At 38.5% G+C, this 10,921-nt stretch overlaps 1 long non-coding RNA gene across 2 annotated transcripts; it reads left to right on the top strand.

Annotated features, from left to right (window-relative positions):
- Nucleotides 1–2,112: 2,112 nt before the first annotated feature.
- LOC120534969 lies at nucleotides 2,113–6,728 on the top strand. Of its 2 annotated transcripts, none has more exons than XR_005634829.1 (3): nucleotides 2,113–2,138; nucleotides 6,458–6,502; nucleotides 6,693–6,728. It is a non-coding gene; the product is annotated as an uncharacterized LOC120534969 (long non-coding RNA). The 2 variants fall into 2 exon arrangements; XR_005634830.1 differs by lacking the exon at nucleotides 2,113–2,138 and adding an exon at nucleotides 6,104–6,130.
- Nucleotides 6,729–10,921: the final 4,193 nt, after the last annotated feature.

Below are 10,921 nucleotides of genomic sequence, written 5' to 3'. Positions count from 1 at the left end.
TGTTGGTATTTCTTTTGAATTCCAGGAGATGCAGAGGACAGCATAGTACAGAGAAGTAAGTTCTGCGCTATATACAATCATCAGATTGAAATGTTAACAGTTCTCACACACATCCAAGGGCCGTCTTTACGACATGTGTATAAGGTGTGAAGCCTGAAGTCCAAATATCAAATAAACACTTTCACAAAAAGTACAAGTATAACAAAATAAGTACGCTTTTATTCAAGAATATAACTGAAGATAAAAGAAAGCAGGTAAGACCGGGGTTATACTTCATGCGACGCGACGCATGCTGAAGTGGACGCTATTGCTGCGTAAGCATTGTACTGTTTATACTTGCGTGCATACATTACACTTTACGTAAATCTGGAGAAATCCAGCAGGTGTCAGTGCGAGATATTACCACGGTGAGAAAAGGTTTGGCTTTGCTGTGTTGTTAATTGCCGGGAACACCCATTAAATTCCGATGGCATCTTACCTCAATATCCCTGAAAAGGATTTTTAATGATTAAATCCATCAGTCCAGGGATTTGTCCATTTCAGCTAGCATTGGGCACAAGGCAGAAACAATCCCTGGACAAGGAATCAGCTCATCGCAAGGTGAATACAAGAACTCACATACACTAGGGTCATTTTAGCGTAACCAAATCTATATATCTTTGGAAGTAAAGTAAACCTCACACTGAGGAAACCCAGCAGGAAAACATGTAAACTCCAGGCAGGGAATATCAGCAATGTGACTCCCTGCAAGACTGAAGCGCTAATGCTCTACCACCGTGTCACCCCCATGTGTGTAATTATTAGCAGTATTCATTATTTAAAAAAAAAAATACCGATTTATCTGTAACATGTAACATACATACTTTAATGCATTTCATTATGAAAGTGATATCAAGTTTAAATCTAAGGATTCTAAATGTGCAGAGAGTTGGAATATCATACATTTATTGTGCTTGATGTGGCGATCTATAGCTAGCGATCCGCTGCTGTCAGGACTGGATGGAAGCCCTAGAAAAAAAGACGGCACAGAAGACGGTATGTGAGACTTTTAAAACATATCGTGTCATTATGATTGGGAATATGCAACACTTGAATATAAAAGCACCACGATTACATCTGTATGTCGGCATTTTGCTTCACCACATCAAACCATTCATCAAACATCGAAGCTTGCACACCGATCTCGTAGGATCTGCAGCGCTTTCTGTCACATGTAGATAGTAAACAGAGACTCTGATGTCACATTCTAACTTTTAGGACACTGTCCCCCCCCGACTTTTTGCTGGTACTGCAACTCGCACACATGTCGTGTTAATTTCTGAGGACCTGCCCAGAGGTAGCATCAAATGAACGCTGAGAACGCAGTGGCAGCCATGATGCAGGCGCGTATGCGTTCTGAGCGTGAAGTATAAACGAGCCCTTATGGTAGGCGGTTGATGCAACGGCTTGCGTACTGCAATGCTAAGAACTGCTGACTCCCAATCAAGAGGTTCTGGGTTTGATGCCCGCAGATTCTCAAGTTTGCCGTTTTGAGTAGAGAGCTGCTATTATTGTTAATATTATACAATAAAATATACATTTGATTTGCATCTGTAACAGCCACTGTAAATTTATAGTGCTTGTCAAAGTTAGCGTTTTTTTATTCAGTTTTATTCTCTCAGTCGCATTCACGCTCTCCCTGATCTGACACTGCTGTTTTCAAATAAAGACGCGCTATAACAGAGGTGAACTCAGATCAGAGAAAGAGAACAGAAGCCCTTCCCGCAAGAAATGTCCTCTCACATATAAGAACAATGCAGCTGCACCAGGTGTAAAGGCGACATCCTGCCAATCACCTGTCCTTGAAAGAAACAGCATGGGGGGGGATGGTATAGCAGGCTGCTTGCTGCTTGGGATTATCGACACATTTACAAGACAAATGATGCTGAATGGAGACGTGCGGAGAAGCATCCACTTGCAGAGCCGCAGCACCATACGTCACCGCAGTTTCAGACCCGCAGTTTTAGACCTGGAAGTGACGTTACAATTTCTAGGAAAGGCAAACACAACGCCTCCATTTATCGAACACAACATGTCTCAGTTTTTAGCATGAGCGCAGCATTTTCGAGCACAAACAAAATATGACAGAAAACAGCACGGTATTATTACTATTATTATTACTGTTATTCTTAACTCTAATTATAAAGCTGTACATTTTACAAAATGTTTTTCAAAACAATTTGAAAAGTTAACGTTACGTTTACATGTATGTAATCTTTTGTCTGGCGAGCTAATTGTTAATGACTGCAACTCTGGTTATGCTGGTTTGTCTCGTAAAAACTGGGGAAATCGACACTTAATGCTGCATTGTCAGCAAAATACAATAAAAATGCATTTTGCCCAAAGTTCAGGCTATGTTCTTGATAAACGGAAAATTCCCAGTACTTTAAGACGATATGTAACTTAAATTAAGATCTTTTAAGTTCCGTTTTATTGTTTGGTATATATTTTATAAATTGTATTCATCCATCCATCCATCCATTTCCTAACGAATGTCAACATAGTGTTTATTTAACTTTTAATTCTTTTCTTTTTTTTGGGTGGGCGCAACTTTTTAATGAAAATGAAACAATAAACATATTTTTGTTCGGTTAAGAAGTGAACATTAAGTTTTTAAATGAGAAAGTAGTCTAGGGATAAGCTTCAAAATTCTACACCACTTTATAATAAATTATGTTTTCTTATTTAGCCAGTGAAGTAGTGTCAAATGATGTTGCTTTTAAGAAAACTGAGAAATTAAAATCCTTTTCCCAAATTGAATGTTCAGAATTTGGTGCATTAGTTAACAAGTCTAAATCTTCCTTCATTTTCTTACTGCATTTGTGAAAGATCTTTTATTTCTTTTCTTTGGAAAGCCACATTGAAGTATTATAAATTAGTTTTTAAAATTTTGGATATTTACCTACATTATTTACACTGGCTAATAACCTCTTCTTAAGGTAAAAAAAAATCTTTATAACTGTGATCTATCAAATTATAGACCAATTTTCTAATCTTTCTTGTATTTCTAAAATTTAGAGAAAAGTGTAGGTAAGCGGTTCTCTATATTTTTGCAAATAAAAGTAATCTCTTGTAACATTTTACCCAGGTACTGCTTTAGTCAAAGTATTCAATGATTTGCACTCCACTGACCATGGTTGCATTTTTAGGCCCATAGTATTGCATCTACAGTAAGTACCACATTTGATACTATAGACCATGATATTCATCTGATCAACTACATGAACCATCTCAGTGTTCTAAAACAGAGGTATACCTAGTAGAAAGTAGATTCCTTGAAATTTTCATTTGTTGAATTCTAACACAAGAGAAGTGCTAGTCATTGTTTCGAAAGCTGCTAAAAATGTCAATCTGAATGTAACATGTCTGTAGATGACACCCCTATCACTCACAATACACTAATTCTAAACTTGGGTACAATGAAATCTACAATGAAAATTATGATCTTTCATTTGATACACATACTAAACATGTATCTAGAGTAGCCTTCATTTTACTTAAGAAATAGTGCAAAACTTAGATTCCATTCCATGATGCTAAATAACTTATCTGTGCTTTTATTACTTCTACATGGATCACCGTAAGGATTTGTGGCTAATAACAGACTTAATTTAATTCAAAATACAGTGGCTGAAGAGCTTACAAGAGCCAGGAAATATGAACAGTACAGTGGTGTGAAAAACTATTTGCCCCCTTCCTGATTTCTTATTCTTTTGCATGTTTGTCACACAAAATGTTTCTGATCATCAAACACATTTAACTATTAGTCAAATATAACACAAGTAAACACAAAATGCAGTTTTTAAATGATGATGGTTTTTATTATTTAGCGAGAAAAAAAATCCAAACCTACATGGCCCTGTGTGAACAAGTAATTGCCCCCTTGTTAAAAAATAACCTAACTGTGGTGTCTCACACCTGAGTTCAATTTCCGTAGCCACCCCCAGGCCTGATTACTGCCACACCTGTTTCAATCAAGAAATCACTTAAATAGGAGCTGCCTGACACAGAGAAGTAGACCAAAAGCACCTCAAAAGCTAGACATCATGCCAACATCAAAAGAAATTCAGTAACAAATGAGAACAGAAGTAATTGAGATATATCAGTCTGGTAAAGGTTATAAAGCCATTTCTAAAGCTTTGGGACTACAGCGAACCACAGTGAGAGCCATTATCCACAAATGGCAAAATCATGGAACAGTGGTAAACCTTCCCAGGAGTGGCCGTCCGACCAAAATTACCCCAAGAGCGCAGAGACGACTCATCCGAGAGGTCACAAAAGACCCCAGGACAACGTCTAAAGAACTGCAGGCCTCACTTGCCTCAATTAAGGTCAGTGTTCACGACTCCACCATAAGAAAGAGACGGGCAAAAACGGCCTGCATGGCAGATTTCCAAGACGCAAACCACTGTTAAGCAAAAGAACATTAGGGCTCGTCTCAATTTTGCTAAGAAACATCTCAATGATTGCCAAGACTTTTGGGAAAATACCTTGTGGACTGATGAGACAAAAGTTGAACTTTTTGGAAGGCAAATGTCCCGTTACATCTGGCGTAAAAGGAACACAGCATTTCAGAAAAATAACATCATACCAACAGTAAAATATGGTGGTGGTAGTGTGATGGTCTGGGGTTGTTTTGCTGCTTCAGGACCTGGAAGGCTTGCTGTGATAGATGGAACCATGAATTCTACTGTCTACCAAAAAATCCTGAAGGAGAATGTCCGGCCATCTGTTCGTCAACTCAAGCTAAAGCGATCTTGGGTGCTGCAACAGGACAATGACCCAAAACACACCAGCAAATCCACCTCTGAATGGCTGAAGAAAAACAAAATGAAGACTTTAGAGTGGCCTAGTCAAAGTCCTGACCTGAATCCAATTGAGATGCTATGGCATGACCTTAAAAAGGCGGTTCATACTAGAAAACCCTCAAATAAAGCTGAATTACAACAATTCTGCAAAGATGAGTGGGCCAAAATTCCTCCAGCGCACTGTAAAAGACTCATTGCAAGTTATCGCAAATGCTTGATTGCAGTTATTGCTGCTAAGGGTGGCCCAACCAGTTATTAGGTTCAGGGGACAATTACTTTTTCACACAGGGCCATGTAGGTTTGGATTTTTTTTCTCCCTAAATAATAAAAACCATCATTTAAAAACTGCATTTTGTGTTTACTTGTGTTATATTTGACTAATGGTTAAATGTGTTTGATGATCAGAAACATTTTGTGTGACAAACACGCAAAAGAGTAAGAAATCAGGAAGGGGGCAAATAGTTTTTCACACCACTGTATATATCACCCCTGTTTTGCTTTCTTTACATTTTTTTTCTGCAAATTTTGTATTTCGTATTGAATTATTAGGTACTGGTGATCACTTGTATCACTTAGCATAGTTAAGGATCTCAATATTTGAGGAACCTTTAAATTCCTTACAATCACTCTTACAGGAAGTGGGATATCTTGTTGTCTCTAGAATAAAAAAAGCTGTAGCTGGAAATAAAACAGTAGTTTGTAAAGCACACTGCTTTAGGAACAACCCTCCCAAAGTGGTATGAGATTCCGACAGTCTGTCAGCCTTCAAAACTAGGATAAAAATATATTTGTTTAGTCAGTCCAATAAGTAAAATTTACAATGAATCTACATTCCTATTTGTCCTTGTCTTTTCTTTTTAAACTTGCTATATTATTTTTAATTTGTGTAAAACAAAACAAACCATTTTTTATTTTGTTCAATAATAATCTGGTACTGACACCACGATTTTTGTCTCCGGGTTTATTGCCTGGAACTTTTTTAAGCTGCCTTATTACAACACTAATTGTAAAATGCACAAAATAATTCAAATTAGATTGCTTGATTAAAACAGTTATTTAGTATTGTGAGTGATTACTGTAGATACAGAATTTAAACTTGCTAAAGCCATCCTGCTTTTTTGTCATTTTTATAGAAACACTTAAATATTCCATTAGGGAGAGTCAGTACCACTACTGACTCAATGCAACAAATGTTGCACCTTTTTCCATTGTCCTTTTTGTAGTGGTAATGTTTTTAAGCTCTCCATACTGGAAAAATTTCAAGAAGGCAGTTCTCCATGAAGGTAAGTTCATTTGAGAGTTTATTTTTAATGTGCAGTATATGCAGTACTGGTACATTTTACTTTTAACTTGGTATTCTACATTATAACAATTTATACTGTTACACATTTTAGGTTTTGCCATTCACAGATGTGGTTTAGACTGCAGGCCATCGCAGCATTATCACTGCCCCTACTGCCAGACTACAATATTTTGGATAAGTGATTTTGAAAATCACTTGCTTGTTAGTAAACACAAACAGAAAGCTTTTTCAACCACCAAAGAACCACTATAAATAAATTGCAATAAGTAGAGTGTGCACTGTACTGTATGCAAATACTGCTCCACAGTATGCTCTGCACCTTGTCTTGGATGCGCCATTTGACTTCACAGCTGTAAGCTTTCACTTATGTCTCTGATTATTTGTTAATATCTGTTACTGGTTTTAATGTTCTTTGTTTTTTCCCTCTGCATGGCAGTGTTATTTACCCTTGATCAGGAGGTGGTGGTGCTTTATCTATTGGAGAATTTTGCTATTGGAAGGTATCTTACTCTCTCTGGCTAATGTGTGAATATTTCTTACAGGACAAAGGCGTTCACTAAAGGGGCACTGGAGAGTGCCCAGAGCAGTGAGGAGGTATATATGTAATCTATACTAATAAAAGGCAAAGCCCTCACTGACTGACTGACTGACTGACTGACTGACTTACTCACTCACTCACTCATCAATAATTCTCCAACTTCCCGTGTAGGTAGAAGGCTGAAATTTGGCAGGCTCATGCCTTACAGCTTACTTACAAAAGTTAGGCATTCATTTCCAAATTCTATGCGTAACGGTCATAACCAGAACCTACTTATGTACATATATACCGGCCATAGCCTGCAGCTCGGTCGCCGTGTGAGGCGGAGTTGTGTCTCTCATCGTCACGTCTCCCACGTAATTAAGTGCCTGCCCATATAAGGCCGTCCATCAGCGGCAATCCAATAGAAACACTCTGCCGCTAAATATTCTGTGCTTATGAAAACGAAGATGAGATGGTCAGGGTGGTGTTTAGCACAAACTCAGCGAAACTGTGAGAGAAATTTTTAAGTGCCGGGTCTTAGCTAACATTAAATAAAGCCGTGGACATCGCACGAGATAGCACAAGCACAGCTGAGAACCTTCGATGCATGTACTCCGAGTGGCTCACGTGAACTGACTGAACTAAGCACATGGTGGAAAAAGTCAATGTCCAGCTAAAGGAAGACAGTGTAAAAAAAACCTGTGCATGCAGTGTGTGATGTATCAAATAAAGAGGAAGACGAGCTGTTTATTGATGCAGTAAGAAAGTAATCGATGAATGAAACCTGTTATCTTTACAACAGTAGACAAACACAGAATGTACCTTGAACACAACACATCCTCCAAATACGAACCTGATTGAAAGAAATAATGATAATCAAATCTTTGATGACAGCAACACTCATAACAGTCACAAAACAATTACATTGACTATCATGTTATATTATTTTTAAAATGTTCCCTTTTCTTTTTCATAACTTCTTTAACACACTACTTCTCCACTGCAAAGCGCGGGTATTTTGATATATATTTTTGATATACATATATATTGTGGAGCCGACCCGGACACAGACAGGCGGGCGTGTTGTTCAGTCCAGTGCACAAACCCCAACTCAATCCTGGCCACTCAATGCCTTTCTTCGGGCCGCCTCCACTCTCTCTTCTCTTGCCTCGTCCTGCTTCCACCCGACTCCAGCTCTGAATAAAGGGAGACGGCCCCTTTTATATTCTCCCAGATGAGCTCCAGGTGATTCCCGACACTCCTTCATTGGCCACGCCCCAGCGTGGCGGAAGTGCCGGCTGTCCTCCCGGCTGCTCTCCGGGCGCTTTCATAAATCTTCCCCCCAGCACTTCCTGGTGTGGCGGAAGTGCTGAGGTAACAGGTCCCCAAAGCATTGGGGCACCTCCTGGTGGTGACCACGGGCCCCTACAGGGTGGGGCTTCCATTCCCTCAACCCGTAGCCCCCAAAGCAACCAGGAAGGTGGCCCCAACGTGATCCAGGGTGGGCGTAGACCCATATCCGGTCCCTCACGGGGTCACGGCCGGGTCGTTGACCCTGGCATCCCTGACAATATATATATACCCGATCTACATACTGTCATATATATATATATATATATGACAGCAACACTCATAACAGTGACAAAACAATTACATTGACAATCATGTTACATTATTTTTAAAATGTTTCCTTTTTTTTTTCATTACTTCTTTAACACACTACTTCTCCGCTGCGATGCGCGGGTATTTTGTTAGTATCTAATATTATTTAAATAGGCATGTAGAAATACATGTTTTGTTTCATTCTCTTTGTGGTCTCTCTAAAGGAACCACTAATAAGAAAATACCTCCACATTGCAGTAAAATGGTTGCGCCAACATAGACAGTTGTTCAGAGGTGCTGTGTCTGAGCCCCATTTTCTGGAGATGGAGGAGGAGGACCAAAGCCAAGCTCTCCAGGACATCATCAATGCAGTCGAAACTGAAGATTTAATTTTGGCAAAAGAACCCTTTTTATTTATTTTTCAGTTTAGGGATGATATGGGACTATTCACTCAGGAATGTCGGGATAAAATGAAACTTAAAGTAAACTGCATATATAATTAATCAGTATAATTATTGTCTGTTGCTACATTGATTGTTACTTGTATTTTATTGTGCATTAATGCTCTGTTGATTTCAGTTTATAAAACTTTGATTTTTCTGTTTTCCTTTGATGGTGGGTAGTTTATTAAAAATAAACAATTTAACTGCAAGTCTTTTTGGGTCTGCTGCTCATTTTGTAATATTGATATTAGTTCTTCTTACTTATGTTAGTATTTTTAAAGCCCACTTAGTGCTATCTAAAGGCTCTTTTAAAATAATTTTTAAAAATATTTCATCACAGAACAGACACAAAAATTAGTAAAAATGTCTTCTTTTGGAAATAATGTAGTGTTTTATTTGAAGGTTTCCTTGGAGGACAGAACATTATTTTGGTACAGCAGTGAAAGATGTGAGGTCTTGGACATTATGAAGATGCTGCTTTGCAATAATGTAATATTGTGGTTTTACAAGTCACAACACACATTACTGAAGTACACTCAGTGATAGTTTTAGATAGCCCCACACTTCAGTCCTTCACAAATACAGTAGTTTATAAACATCATATTTTAATTTCTCTTTGATAAGCATGAAAGATAATTGTGGTGAATCTCAATTTATGATTACATTTTTTCTACATATGTACTACTGAGGGACTCTTTTTTTAAATCAGATGGTCACTTTATTTTAACAAACAATAAACTGTTTACTCTTTACCCTCAGATCACATTCTGTGTGTTTTTCAAGCAGAACTGAATATTTTCATTTTCTACACAATACTGTAATAACTGTACAGTTCACACAGTGAGACGCACAAACACACTCACTATGCATACATACTACAGGTACCGTCATTGGTTCCTCTATGGATTGGACTGTTGAACCAACACAATGGCTGTATATGCTGGGGTGTTTGGCACATGTCATCCCGGTACAATACAATACAATACAGTTTATTTTTGTATAGCCCAAAATCACACAGGAAGTGCCGCAATTGGCTTTAACAGGCCCTGCCTTTTGACAGCCCCCCAGCCTTGACTCTCTGAGAAGACAAGGAAAAACTCCCAATAAAATCCTTGTAGGGAAAAATGGAAGAAACCTCGGGAAAGGCAGTTCAAAGAGAGACCCCTTTCCAGGTAGGTTGGGCGTGCAGTGGGTGTCAAAAGTAGGGGGTCAATACAATACAATACACAGAACAGAACAATTCCTTAATACAGCATAATAATAAAAATTTTAGAATTACGGTTTAACAGTAGATGATATGACATAATTAGGTTTGGATATTTTTAGAGTCTTGGAGACCTCGTCCATCTAGCTGCCTCCCCATTTGGCCATGCCACGGCTGAAACGTTGCTCCGATGAAAGGACCCCTCTTTCCCATGATTCCTGTGATCCTCCATCAGGGATGACTTTACCATAGGCAGCCAAACAACTCGGCAGGTAGGCCGTGGCACCAGTTGCCACATTTGGGTACCGAGAAAAGAAACAGAATAGGTGAGGGTTAGTATCTAGTTATAACTATCATGTTACTTATGTTTTAGTGCTAATGACTAACAACAGAGATGCAGTATGTACAGTTAATCAGCAGCTCTAGTCAGGATATGCTAAACTGAAGTAGTGAGTCTTCAGCCAGAATTTAAATGCTGAGACTGAAGGGGCATCTCTCATGGAAGCAGGAAGACCATTCCACAGTTTAGGGGCCCTGTAACTAAAAGCTTGACCTGCCACTGTTATTTTATTAATCCTTGGAATCCTAAGCAGACCGGCATCTTGAGATCTTAACGTGCACTCAGGTTTGTAAGTCATGATAAGTTCAGACAAGTAAGCCGGACCTTGGCCATTTAATGCTTTATATGTTAAAAGGAGGATTTTGAAATCTGCCCTAAACTTAACCGGGAGCCAGTGTAAAGATTTAAAAACTGGAGTTATGTGTTCATATTTTCTTGTTTTTGTAATAATTCTTGCAGCCGCATTTTGGATTAACTGGAGGCTATATAGAGAACAGTTTGAACAGCCAGTGAACACCGCATTGCAGTAGTCAATCCTACTAGAGATAAATGCATGAATTAATTTCTCACAATCCTGTTTATTTAGAAAGCGCCTTAATTTCCTAACATTTTTAAGATGGAAAAAACATGTTTTGGACGACTTTGTAATATGTGCTTTAAAT

Source organism: Polypterus senegalus, chromosome 9, assembly GCF_016835505.1.
Source record: "Polypterus senegalus isolate Bchr_013 chromosome 9, ASM1683550v1, whole genome shotgun sequence".
In the NCBI taxonomy this organism is placed as follows: Eukaryota; Metazoa; Chordata; class Cladistia; order Polypteriformes; family Polypteridae; genus Polypterus; species Polypterus senegalus.
Note: the sequence above shows the minus strand (reverse complement) of the source record. Positions and strands in the feature narration are given on the sequence as shown.